The following is a 13,372-nucleotide window of genomic DNA, read 5'->3' as shown; positions in this document are numbered from 1 at the left end:
TTTCCTTTCATACTGGTTTGTAAGACAGGTGCTATCCTCTCCCATCTCAGGTGGAACTCAAAAGGCCCATTTGTTTTAATATTCCTGAACCATGTAGGATCAGCAATCTGGACTTTAAAAAAAAAATCTTATAAAAATCTGTATAATGTATGCATCTTATGTAAGATTATTTTTAAAATAGTATGTATTATGTTCTTTCGTTTAACAAAAGTATACGTGGTTGTTGTAGAGCTTTTAAAATACGACTAAAGAGTATAAGTCTATAGTATCTTGCTATACCAGAAAGTAAGAAGATGCTCAAAAAATATGGGAACAGGGGCCGGGCGCGGTGGCTCAAGCCTGTAATCCCAGCACTTTGGGAGGCCGAGGCCGGTGGATCACGAGATCAGGAGATCAAGACCATCCTGGCTAACACGGTGAAACCCCGTCTCTACTAAAAATACAAAAAATTAGCCGGGCGAGGTGGCGGGCGCCTGTAGTCCCAGCTGCTCGGGAGGCTGAGGCAGGAGAATGGCATGGACCCAGGAGGTGGAGCTTGCAGTGAGCTGAGATCGTGCCACTGCACTCCAGCCTGGGCGGCAGAGCGAGACTCCATCTCAAAAAATATATATATATGGGAACACACCAAAAAGGCACAGAATTTAGCTTGAAGGAGCCACCGGACAAATATGAGACAATTTGGGTATCAAAACACATAATTATAGTAAAGGATTATAATCTCTTGAATAAAATTAAAATCCATGAGTCCATGCTGATATAAATAAAGTGAGATAAAGGGGAGCTTTGTCTTACAGTAGACTGACAACCAATAATAACAGAGTGAATGATGGAGTTAGAAAATCATCAGTGGATGATGCTAAAACTACTGAGTGGAAATTTGATCAGGAGATTTACATAGTGTCAGGTGGCTCTTTACAAGATACTTACTTTAAAATAAAACTAAGAGGAAAGAAAAATAAACCATAAACCAGTGATCAAGAGATGACCGTTACTAATGGTTTCATAATTATCTTTCAACTGTTTTTCCTATGCATTATAACATTTTAATTTTCTTATAAAATTAGATCACCCTTTTTTGTAATCTGCTTTTCTTATATAAAAATATATCTGGATCTTATTTATTTGTATTTAAATATTCCCTGGGCATATAGTAGGCGTGTAGTAAATATTGGTTGAGTGAATGAAATTTGCGTGACTTTAAGGAAAGCTGTGATGCACATTCGTATAAGTAAAGTTTTCTTCATTCTCATTATTACTCCTTTAGGACTAATTCCCAGAAGTGGAATAGTGATACAAAGCATATTCAAAACCCTGAGCCCTTTGATACATGGAGCAAAATTGCCCTCCAGAAATACTTTTCTATTTTATTTTCCCTCCAGGGGTGTATTAAATGAATGTCATTCAATACATTTTTAAGGCGGAAGATTGGGATTAAATGTGTGTGAAATACCCAGAGTAAGACCCAGAAGTCGTCAGTCAGGAAGTAGTAGTCATCCACATTCTCTTCTCTGTATCTGTAGGTTAGATTCTGTCAGGACCAAAAGCTGGGATTAGTAAGTTTTCAAAGCCTTCAGTCATAGAAAATGGAGTTTTTGTTGATACGGGAAGCTCCAAGTTGGGATAGACTCTTATTTTCATTAAGCTAGTCATATACCATATCATGTGCTATACAATCCTTCTTTTGTACCTATTGAAAAATCCTATCAACTGCGCTGGACCTGAAGTCTACTATGTCAAAGTAAATGATAAAGAGAAAAACCTGGTTCCTGTTTGTGATAGGCTAGCATTGAACATCACTGTTATCAACACAGAACCTCCATGAGGGCCCCCTTCCATTTGCACTTTGATGCTGGCTGCTTAGCACACTTAACACCAGCTGTTTCCAGTGCTGTTTCCAAAGGTGGGCAGAGCAAGGTGCAGGAAAATATACGTTCCATGGGCTAGCCAGGACCTGTGGCAACCCTTACCTCCTGACTTCAACCTCCCCCTAGTTGCAGCCAGGTGGTGTATTATCTCCTGATCTATACATTAAACATATTATTAAGGAGAACCCAGAAGAAGATTTAGAGAGATAGATACCTTTGGATTCAAAAGATAAGCAGTCAGAAAAATTATACCATAATTTGGATTTGCTTATAGTTTCCTTTTTAACTTTCACTGACTAGCATGTTCTCAAGTGATGACAGTTGGGCTGATTGAGAGCCGTTAGTCAAATCCAGTAACAGTATTAATCTGTGGTTGGAAATGACTGTTAAAGTAAGTGCCAGGCTATTCAGTTGTGGTTTTTCTTCCAGCTTCCAATGGTGCCAGGCTTCCAGCAGGAAGAATAGAGGCTGTGGTAAAGGAAACCGTTGGTAAACGAAAGAAACCAGAAACTGTCACTACTCATAACAACCAAACAACAAAAAAATTTACAGGAAAGGAAGGGGAGACAAAGGAAATTGTTTAAAGTGGTTGAAGCCTGCACAGTCTGATGTGATCATTAGGCGTGAGGGTGCCTCAGCATGGTGGTGCCTAAGACACTGACTCCAATTTTCCAGTGAGAACAGGAAGGCTTTAAGCACCAAAGCCATGCTGTCCAGTAATACTGCTGAGCAAGAAAGCTTTTCTTGAAGGAAGAGAATAGCGTTTAATTGAGACTATTTTTGTCAGTCTCCTAACATGCTCCTCAGACCACTAATATGCAAAAGAACCTAAGGATCTGGTCACCAAGTTACATCCAAAGAGTTTACCCCATAGTCCTTTTTACTGCCTTTTGCAGAACAAATGTTTAATAATGTCGCTATTGTTCATTGGTTATCAGGAAATAACTTATTGTAACTGAGAAGTGCTTAGCAAAGAATCTATCTCATGTGTACTTTTTTTATTTCAAGAACTTTAAGGAAGCGGCTTTCTACATGTGTTCACCAAAACTCCAAGATTTTTCTTTAATATTTTGAGAAAGTATTTTCAGTAAATCTGTATTCATTGAATGAAATATTAAGTGGGTTCATAAAGAAGCAGGCAGTGTAAGTCCCAGGGTAACATCAGGAGAATCTCAATACAGTGTAGCTGAAGCATTTCATCACCCCTCAACAAGAAAATTGCTATTTTGCCAACTATTCTACCACATTGCAGTGTTTCTGAGATCTACATTTTTTTCGCATTTATTTCTAAAATCAAAATGTGAATTGCAGTCAATTGGTGACATATTAGATTTGATGAGATATGGTGGTTCTCCTTGAAAAGCAAAAGTTAGTAATTTTCAGCATATCATTGGCATCCAATGTTTGTTTAACTCTGGGGGGTCAAAAGACATCTTCAAGCACTAATGAAGAAGACATATTTTATTTGTGGACTTTTTTATTATATTTAGTAAGTAAGTGATGTTCCTTCAAGGCATTCAAGGAACCCACTCTGGAATAAACTAAAGAGACTCTGAGTCTCAGAGTTAGTGTTGCCCACGAGGGTCACAGCCGGTCAATGGCAGAGCTGGACTGAGGTTCCTGCCCAGTCTGGAGGGTCAACATAGGGTGTGTTGTCCTGCTGCCTGTCAGAGCAGGCACAAAGCAAGACTCAATGAGGCAGACCCCAATTTGCTCTGAAGCATCCTTCTATCTGGGCATTGGCAGAATTCCCAAACGAGCGGGTAAAGGTACCAAAAAAGTTCAGCCTCAAATGAGTGGGTCAGTAAGACATGAGACAGTAAAACATTGTTCAGTTGTGGAACGTGGGATTGGTGTGGCAGAGTCACTCTGCTCCATGCTCAGCCTGCAGCCTCCTCCCTGGTATCGACGCCTTCCTACTTCCAAGGTTCATCTTTTGAAATACATCATTTATTTTAAAAATATACTGATGTTCGTAAAAATAATGCCAAAGATAGACTAAAAGTTTGTTTTTTATATCTTTTGGCAAATTTATGAATTTCCATATAAAGAAAATGAAAATGTCTTTTAAACTTTTTAGCACGCAAAACTACAGTAATCCAAAGTATATATTAGTTATGAGCTAAAATTATACCATCTGAAGGTGCATTTTATGAGCAATGCAGACAACATCTATTAACAAAATATACCAACATGTTATTTGTAATATGTTAAATACTTTTACTCATAATGCTTTATAAGCTTTAAAGGGCTGTACTTAATTAGATGAGATAAATGAACACAGTACAAACTTTCATTTTTTTTAATGCCTTCAGCAAGTGATCAAATTTTGAAATTTATCTCAACATTCTCTTTTTTCTGCTTCCCCAAAACATGGTAATCACCTTGTATGTATACCATTGGCCTTGTCGTTGGCTGTTATTGCATAGTAGATGTTAGAGTTTTTTAATTTGATATTTGATCTTTACTTAACCTAAATCTCAGTTTCTCCCTTTGAAATGAGGATAATGATATTTACCTAGCAGAGTGTTATTAGGAGTAAATGAGACAACATATGTAAAACAAAGCAAAGCAGCCCCTTTCCCATAATAAGTGTTCAGTAAATTGCCTTTATTATTATTATTAGCTGTTGATGTTGAAGAAAAGTTATTTACTCAACATTTTTAGGTCACACTGGTTTTTATCTACTTAATTTCTTAAAAATAATGATCTTCAGGTGAAAGTCTCTTACATATTTCCTTAAAATTCCTTCAGGATTTTAATCTAGCCAAAAGTGGTCAGAAGTTATTTTATAGTTTAAAAGAACCTAAATTTCATTTTCAAGGAAATTGTGTCCCTCAGTTATAATGCCAAGACTACCAGTGATGATCATGAAGTCTAAATGGTCAGTAATTATCCTTTATATTGGAAGTAGACATGACTAAATTGTTTTCTAAATTCAGAAGGAGTTTTTGAGTAAAACAGTCAGTTGCTATTTAACTCGTAGGTCTATAAAACCTGACAGCCCTCTGTGGCCACATAGTCTTAAGTACATTATAGAAGAAATACCTCCTGAAGCTTTATTTTTTTATGTCTACATATGCATCTCTTTCTAAAACCATAAGTGTAGCAACATATGGCTGTATTTTTAACAACTTTTATTGTGCTTTCATATTAAAGAGTAATACACTAGCAAAATTTTTGAAGTTTTCATTTAGGAAAACACAAGCAATCGGGCTAGGCTCAGTGGCTCACACACCTGTAATCCCAGCACTTTGAGACCGAGGTGGGCAGATCACCTGCGATCAGGAGTTCGAGACCAGCCTGGCTAACATGGCAAAACCCTGTCTCTACTAAAAATACAAAAATTAGTCGGCATGGTGGCACATACCTGTAATCCCAGCTGCTTGGGAGACTGAGGCAGGAGAATCGCTTGAACCCGGGAGGCAGAAGTTGCAGTGAGCCAAGATTGTGCCGCTGCACTCCAGCCTGGGCATTCCATCTCAGGGGGCAAAAAAGCACATTTCATAGATATTTTATCTTTTTTAACATATATGTTTACCAAAATGTAATTATTTCTTCCCGTACATGCTGTTTTTTATCAAATGCTGTTTCATTTCTTATGAGTGACATAAAACTTTTGCCAGTGATATTTTTCTCTTATAGTTGTAAAATCAAAAATATGACAGTTGTACCTCTCTAGAGAATGTATAATGCAAATGGATCTTATATATAATCATATCCCCTCAGCCTTCTCATTCTTGTAAGTTCATTTGCTTCATAAATAAGCTAAATAGTTTGTCCTGAAACCGGAAGTTGACCTTAATATTTGTGTTAACTGGGCGCAGTGGTGAACACCTGTAATCCCAGCACTTTGCGAGGCTAAGGCAGTGGATCACTTGAGCTCAGGAGTTCGAAACCAGCCTGGGCAACATGGCAAAACCCTATCTCTACAAAACAAACATTAGCCAGGTGTGGTGGCACACCCCTGTGGTCCCAGCTACTCAGGAGGCTGAGGTGGGTGAATGATGGAGCCTGGAAGGTGGAGGCTTCAGCAAGCTGAGATCACTTCACTGCACCCCAGCCTGGGCAACAGAATGAGACCGTGTCTCAAAAAATAGTAACAAATCGAAAAATATTTGCTCCGACTTTTTTAAATGTGCTGTGATAGATTGCATTTAAATACTTGATAAAATAGTATTGTTTAGAAATCATCATTAGCAAAACTGATTACAGCTCCTGCTCTTATCATGTCCCTGACTATGTCTAAGTTACAGAATCTCCTCAGCCATAGTCCTCACCTAAATAAGGAAACGCATTTTTCCCCTTATTTGTCATTTTCCTAACTTCATCATATTTAAAGTTTTCTTGGTGATCTTTGTAAATAGCACAGAAGGGTATCATGGGTAAATTAAATCTAGAGATTTGGTCCGAAGATAGGACCAAAATAACAGCACTGAATTTTCCTTGCATATTTAGTCATAATGAAACAAGGAAAAGAAACCACAGGGCAGAGAAAAAGGAGAAGGTAATACAGTATTAAGCGAAAATAAATAACTTTGGAACGAGTAAGAATTTGTTCTATTTGTTCTTGATTGGTAGCCTTACTTTTACTGAGCAGGTTAATTTTATTTTTCAGCAGTTCTAACTGCTTTATTCACATGGTTTATTGTTTTGTGTTATTTTCATCCGTGATATGAAGTACGACAGAAGCTGTGATATCTGTTTTTTTTACAGATGAGCAGAGATTAAGTGGCCTGCCTGCACTCTGGGATTTATTTGTTAATCAGTTACAGAGCCAGCATTAAGAGCTGGATCTTCTGTCTCCTGGTCTATACTCCTTTCCATAACATGTGGTAAAGTGCTTCTCTCTTGTTCTAAAGAAATCTCTACAGGGGACCCAACACTGCCCTGATCTAGAAACAGCATTGTTACCTGACACGCTGGTTTGCCAGGATGACCATTCTTAAGTGTTTTAGGGAGCTAGGATTAATCTTTTTTTCCCAAGAGGAAGTAGCAATAAACTGTGCACCAAAAATAACGCTTCAGCTGCTAAATTCTGCTTAGTAGGTGGTTTCCCAAGGATGATCCAATGCAATGAGTCATCCCTCTGAGCACTTACTGCACATTATTTCTTTTTACTAATCTTCGGTGCTTTTGGTTGCATGTTTTTTAACCTTTAGAGCCCTCCTGGGAGGTTCAGAGTCTTCTCACTATGAATATAAAACAGACTCTACTACATCCCCCCACATGTCCCTCTTGTCCTTTGCTTCCTGCACTTTTCAAATCTAAGATAATCCCTCACTCAGGAGAATAGTCAGGATCATGTCCAAAGGTAAAAGATCAGCAGTAAGTTTCTCCAGAGTTAGCAGCAGCTCCATCTCATTCCCAGTATAAAAACCAAAAATGTAGATGGATGTAAATCAATGTGTGGAACTTGTATCAAGAAAACTATAAAACTTGATTGATAGACATAAAAATGACTTACCTAGATATAGAGAATATTTGATTATTAGAAAGATACTAAATATTCCATTTTCCTGAACAAGAGGATTGAATGGTTGTAAGGATATAAAATCTTTCCAAATTAATTCATAGGTTTATGCAACTCCAGTCAGAATTCCAGTGGAATTTCCTGAAATGCATTTGGAAAAGTTAAACTGGTGAAAATAGCCAAGAATTTTTTGTTACAAAAAAAAAAAAGTTATGAAGAGAAACTCCTGCTACCAAGCACTAAAATACATTATACAATTACAATAATAAAAATAATGTGGTACCAGCAGAAGTGACAGACATTAATGGAACAGAATAGAGAATGAGACTTGAAACCCTAATTTAGGAAGTGATGCAACTTATCATAAATCACAAATCCGGGAGGACAGAACGGCATATGCAACAAATGAGAATAGGGTAATTCGTCAATTTCATGGGGGAAAAATGGTAACCTGATTAGATTATCACTATTCCTTACCACAGAACAAATGACAGATGGCTTAAAGAGTTAAATATTAAAAGTGAAACCATAAAAGAATAAAGAAACTGTGAGAAGTATTTGTGACCCTGGAATGGAGATATATTTTCAAAGCATTAAAAAGTCACAAACAAAAATACTAATATATTTGATTATATAAAAACTGAAAACTTTTGTTCATCAGAAAATAAAAACACTGCCAAGTTAAAAAGCACATGATAGTCTTGGAGAAAATGAATGAATATGACAAAGGTGTAATATCCTTAATGAATAAAAGAGCTCTTAAAATTAATTGGGAAGCCACTAGCACACCCCACTGTAGCTACACTACATTCCTATCACAGTCTGTACATATCACAGTGCTAAATCATTTTATACTCATAATATAGTTCAGATGACACAGACAGTATTAGAAATTCAGATCTTATTTTCCATTCACATATTCTTTGTCCAAAGGCAGTTTAAGGAAACTAACACATTACATGATGCTATAAATACTTCAGAACAGTTTGTCCACATTGACACTTCCATTTCCTAAAATGAAACCCTCGCTGGCCCACAGAGGGAGAAAAAAAAAGGCTAGCTTTGTTAACCAGTTTTATTTCAACAAGCACATCCACATGGTAAGAACTTCCTCTGATGAGTCATCCACAGTTGTCAAACACCAACTTTCCTTTGTTTGGCCCATGCAGAAATCAGGTCTGTGGAAGCACAGCTCCAGAGTCTGAATCATTTAATTGTGTTTTATTCATATCTGAATTTGCATCTGTCACAAAACCAATGTATCCACCGTGAAAAATTGCATCCTTCAAATATTACTGAACAAAAAATCCCTATTCAAATAGGTCTGTTCTGTCTAGATTGCCTGTGAAATTTCTGAGGAATGTTGTGGGCTCTGTTTCCTGTACCAAATTGTTGAGTTATCACACATCATTGGATTCTACCCAAAGTGTGCTGGATAGGCATATTATATTCAGACAGGATACCACTTGTCTTTACCATTCATAAAGGAAAAAGAAAAGATTACTCCTGCTCCCTGTCATAAGATATAAACTAAGAGGTAGGTGAAAAATGTGTGTGTACCCATAGTTTTTTTAATGTGTCCTTGATTCTTGTCTTCACCAAGGTTTGAGTTTTATTCAGTCATAGCTTTGTTACGCACTTTCTTGTCACCCTATACTTGTTCAAAACTAAGGACTATAGTCAAGACTCAGATCCTGCCCTGGGATATGGTGCCATCTTAGCTTGTTTGGAAAAAAAAAATCTTTAGAGATACCATCATATCCATTTGTATATAAAAAGAGAAAAGAATGGAAGCGATGCTGTGTATTTTATTTTCATCTATTTACTCTATTTTCCAAATTTTCTACAATGTATATGTATTTTATAATCAAAATAATCTGTTACTTTTTAAATTTTTTATTTTGAATTTTTGTGGCTACATAGTAGATATATATGGTGTATATGAGATGTTTTAATGCAGGCATGCAATCATTTGCTATTTTTGACAGTACCCATGATGTATCATTCAGCATATAAATTCAGTAAATAAGCTTTTTGAAAAAGTTAAACTTGCTGTTGGGCCAGTAAAATTTTATTCTGATAAAATAAATGCTAGCTTTTGTTGATTAATCATCACACTAAACTCTCAATACTAGACACTGGTAGACAACATCACTGACATTCAAGGGCCAGAGCCCTTATTTATATGTTGAGCACATTATAATTTTTTAAGGAAAAAATGAGAAAATCAGTCTTTCAGTGTTTGGACTATTTTTAACCAATGATTGAATCCAATTTGAGAATATTTTTAGATCATTTGTAATGCTCTATGACTGATACTTTTGGTTCCATTTTGAGCAAACCTTTTTTTTAAAGAAGCCACTTCAGCCAACAGACACTTCCATTTCAGAAAAATGTCTAGTGATTATTTTCCCCCAAAGGCAACGTGAAAACCTTCAGCCTCAGAAAAATGTCATTTTGTTGACATCCGGCTGATGTCAATATTAGAGTTTTTGCAAGAGAAAGGTGTGTGAGCATAGAGGTGACGATAATTATATACTCAAAGATGCACCCACAACAGAGCCCATAAGACTGCCTTTGGCAAAAAAATGTTGTGTTGAAGACAAAACCAGTGGATTCAGAGGTTAAAAGTAAGAAGTGGTTTTGAGAGCCACATTTTGGTTACCATAATGTATGTAGTATGTGCTGTTGAAATGTCTCTATTAGACAGACTTACTTTTGTATTTTCTAATTTTTATTCCTTGTGTCAATATTGTTTTGAAGTCAGCCTATCATGAGAGAAAACTTGATTCACTTAGCTAGTTCATTTTCAGAGGTGTGTGTTACTGATTAATGTAGCACTCTCTCTTGTTACACCTACATAGCACTTGAGAATCATTCTCAACCCAGCTTACAGCCTATCACTACCAACCAAACTGGATGAAATCTCCTTGTCATCCTATATGTGTAGGTAGCTCCCCGCCAGTGACCCCCTAGTTGTGGTTGCCTCCTTAGATCCAGCACTTCCTGCAGACTATTAATTTAACACTGTGGACCTAACCATAGGCAATGCTCTTTCCCTGCCAAAGAGGCAAGATGCGTACAGTTTTACAAGGTCATTTACTGAGAGAGAGAAATAACATCTTGAATTGTGGTATGAAGAGGGGACTGCCCCCGGTCTAGTCCCTTATTACACAGTAGCAGCGAGTTGTTAGGAAAAAATAGAATAAAACCTGTCTGTCTGGACCACTTTCATTCTGATTGTTTTGAGGTATGCTTATTTGATTTTTTTAAACAGCCTGCCCCACTGAAATAACAAAGAACTTAATTTTTTTTTTAAATTCTGTCTTCTACAGCCTTTTGTTCTGAGTCTCCTGGATTGGGTGACCAACCATCCCGGTTTGCCTAGGACAGAGAGGTTTCCCAGGACACAGCATTTTCAGTACTGAAACTGGGACAATCTTGGGCAAACTGGGCTCGTTGGTTACCCTATTCCTGGGCCCTCTCCTACCCAAATGACCAGGTATTGAAGAACAACAGTGCTAAGGTTCCCACTCATGAACGAATTCCCTGGTAAAGCTTTGCCTTCTTTCCCAGGAAGGCACAGTATAAAGCAAGACTAGGAGTTGTGAGACAGAATAAGTTTATTACGGGGTATGGTGAGGTTCTAATTTGGTTGAGTGATATCTGTAGTTCAGAGTTCTGCTGCAGAATGAAGGCAATTGATAAGCCCTGAGCCCAGTTAATAATCAAAGTCTCACTAATTAATCAATGGCACTAATGTTGCCAGGTGTCCCTGATCATCTCTAATCTTCTATTCTGTCTCCACACCACACCATCACCTTTGCTCCAAATGACCTCCCAGCATGTTGTCATTAAAGTTTTTCAATGCTAAGCCCAATTTAAAGTATAGTGAGTATTATAGCTAGAATTTCCACAAGGGAGCAGGAGGGTTATCCAAGCTCTGTGGTTATATGAAGAGACAGAAGACAGTATTCCCCGGAGTGTTGAGCCTGCGATATCTGACTATTAAAGAAGCCCAGGGGGACAGGGGTGATTCCATGGGGGCACCATATCCTTGACTTGCCTCCAATTTGTTAATAACACTAATATAAAGTCTTTATCCTTGCAAATTGTAGCTTCCTAAGTTTGACTCAGATTTATTTTCCTCTTCCTAAAACTTTCTTTCAGTTGCAAAGTTATTCAGTACTTGCTAGTCGCCTAACTTCACAGTTAGATTGAGAATTAAAATGCAATAATGTTTTAGGAACCCAGCCCTTAGAAAGTGCTAAATATATCATCGTTTCTTTCCCAGCCTTAACAATCCCCCTGAACAGTGTGATTGGAGAGCAAGAGATAAGGGAGGCTTTGGAAGGGAAATAAATAAATAAATAAATCATGTAATTTGGCAAGAAAAAATATCCAAAAGTATATAAAATGAAGAGTTGGATCCTAGTCACAGAAAGACAAACCACATTCATTGCTGCTATAGTGGGCAAGGATGTGCCAGCCCAGCTTTTTAATTGTAAAATTATGGAAGGTATATTGTATTCAGTAATAGGAGGAAGGATGTGTTACTGACTGAATGTTTGTGTCCCTTCCAAAATTCTTACGTTGAAGCCCTAACCCCCATTGTGATGCTATTTGGAGATGGGGCTTCTGGGAGATTATTAGGGTTAAATGAGGTCATGAGGATGGGACTCCCATGATTGGATTAGTGCCATTATAAGAAGAGACACCGAAGAGCATGCCCTCTCTCTAGCCACATGAGTACATAGCAAGAAAGCAGGTACAAGCCAGGAAAAGGGATCTTACCAGAAGCCTAAATTGTTGAGTTACCATGCTGGCACCCTGATCTCAGGCTTTCCATCGTCCAGACCCACAAGAAAATTAATTGCTGTTGTTTAAGCCACCCAGATTGCAGTACTCTGTTATTGCAGCCTGAGCAGACTAAGGCAGGAAGAGATGACATGGGGAAAATAGAAATGAAATTTTGAATATTTAAGAGAAATAATTATTTCTTGCAAATGGGAGATACTCATTCAATTTTTGTCAGTGATTAGAGATGACTTTTTCATCTCAATGACCACTTAGTCTTATTTTAGTCATATGTAAAATTGACTCAGTAAATATATTAATTTATGAGTTTTGTAATGTTTCAGAAATCTGAAGTAGTTTGGTGAGTTCTAGTTTAATTTTGATCCTCAATTTTGAGTTGAAAAATGGTAGGGTTTGTCTCTCTGCTCTCCCTCTCTTTCTTTCTCTCCCTCTCTCTCTAGAGGAAGTTACTCATAGTCTAGTAAATATGAGCCCTCTGTGGATAAATAAATTATTCACATCTGGTAACAAGGAAAAATTAATTCAGCTATTTATTTTTAAGGAAATTACCAGACTCATAGTCCCTCCTATGGACAGTGATGCCAGCACACACTCTAACTTGTGTTAGAGACACAAGTCTTTCCTCTAAGTGGCACCTCCCTTGCCTGGCAGAGGTTTTTTCCTATCAGTCTCAGTCTCTGTGATGGAACTTCGTCTCAGATTCTTCTTTCTGCCACAGTCTTTCCTTCTCATTACTTGGGCTTTAAATTGTTTTTTTCTGTGCTGTTTCCTACCAGCTCTTCTCTCTTTCTGGACCAGTTTTACTTCTTCAAGTGCGTCTTTCCCCTCCCCACCCTCCTTAATCCTATACTGTTTTGCCTTTGCTACACTTTTTTTCAACACTTCTCTTTCTTTGTCTTCCAAGGAGACCATCCCTAGCCTGCATACCTGGCTGAAGCAAGCACTGGAGGGCAAAGTTCCTATCCTGCTTGCCTCTTGCTGCTTCTGTGAAGGTTTTCGCAAGGTTTTGGATATAGGAGAATAATTGTCAGCCAGCCCCAGTTTTTAAATACACATTATTTGCAGGCAGATATTGTCTGGTGCCACAGACAGATTAAAGCATAAACAGATACAACAATATAAATTGGATTTGGAGTTGGCTCTTGGTGTGTATACATCTAATCATATATACGTATCTCTGCAGATACACCTGCTTGCACTTGAGTTACCCAGAGAT

The 13,372-nt window shown here is 37.6% G+C and overlaps 1 protein-coding gene across 6 annotated transcripts in view; it reads left to right on the top strand.

Moving 5' to 3' along the window:
* The window catches only part of LOC105475503 (cyclin dependent kinase 6), a 234,188-nt gene that overhangs the window by 198,891 nt on the left and 21,925 nt on the right, over positions 1–13,372 (top strand). The gene's annotated exons all lie outside the window — the stretch shown is intronic.

This window comes from Macaca nemestrina, chromosome 4 (genome assembly GCF_043159975.1).
Source record: "Macaca nemestrina isolate mMacNem1 chromosome 4, mMacNem.hap1, whole genome shotgun sequence".
NCBI classification, from domain to species: Eukaryota; Metazoa; Chordata; class Mammalia; order Primates; family Cercopithecidae; genus Macaca; species Macaca nemestrina.
This window is presented reverse-complemented; position numbering and strand designations above follow the sequence as displayed.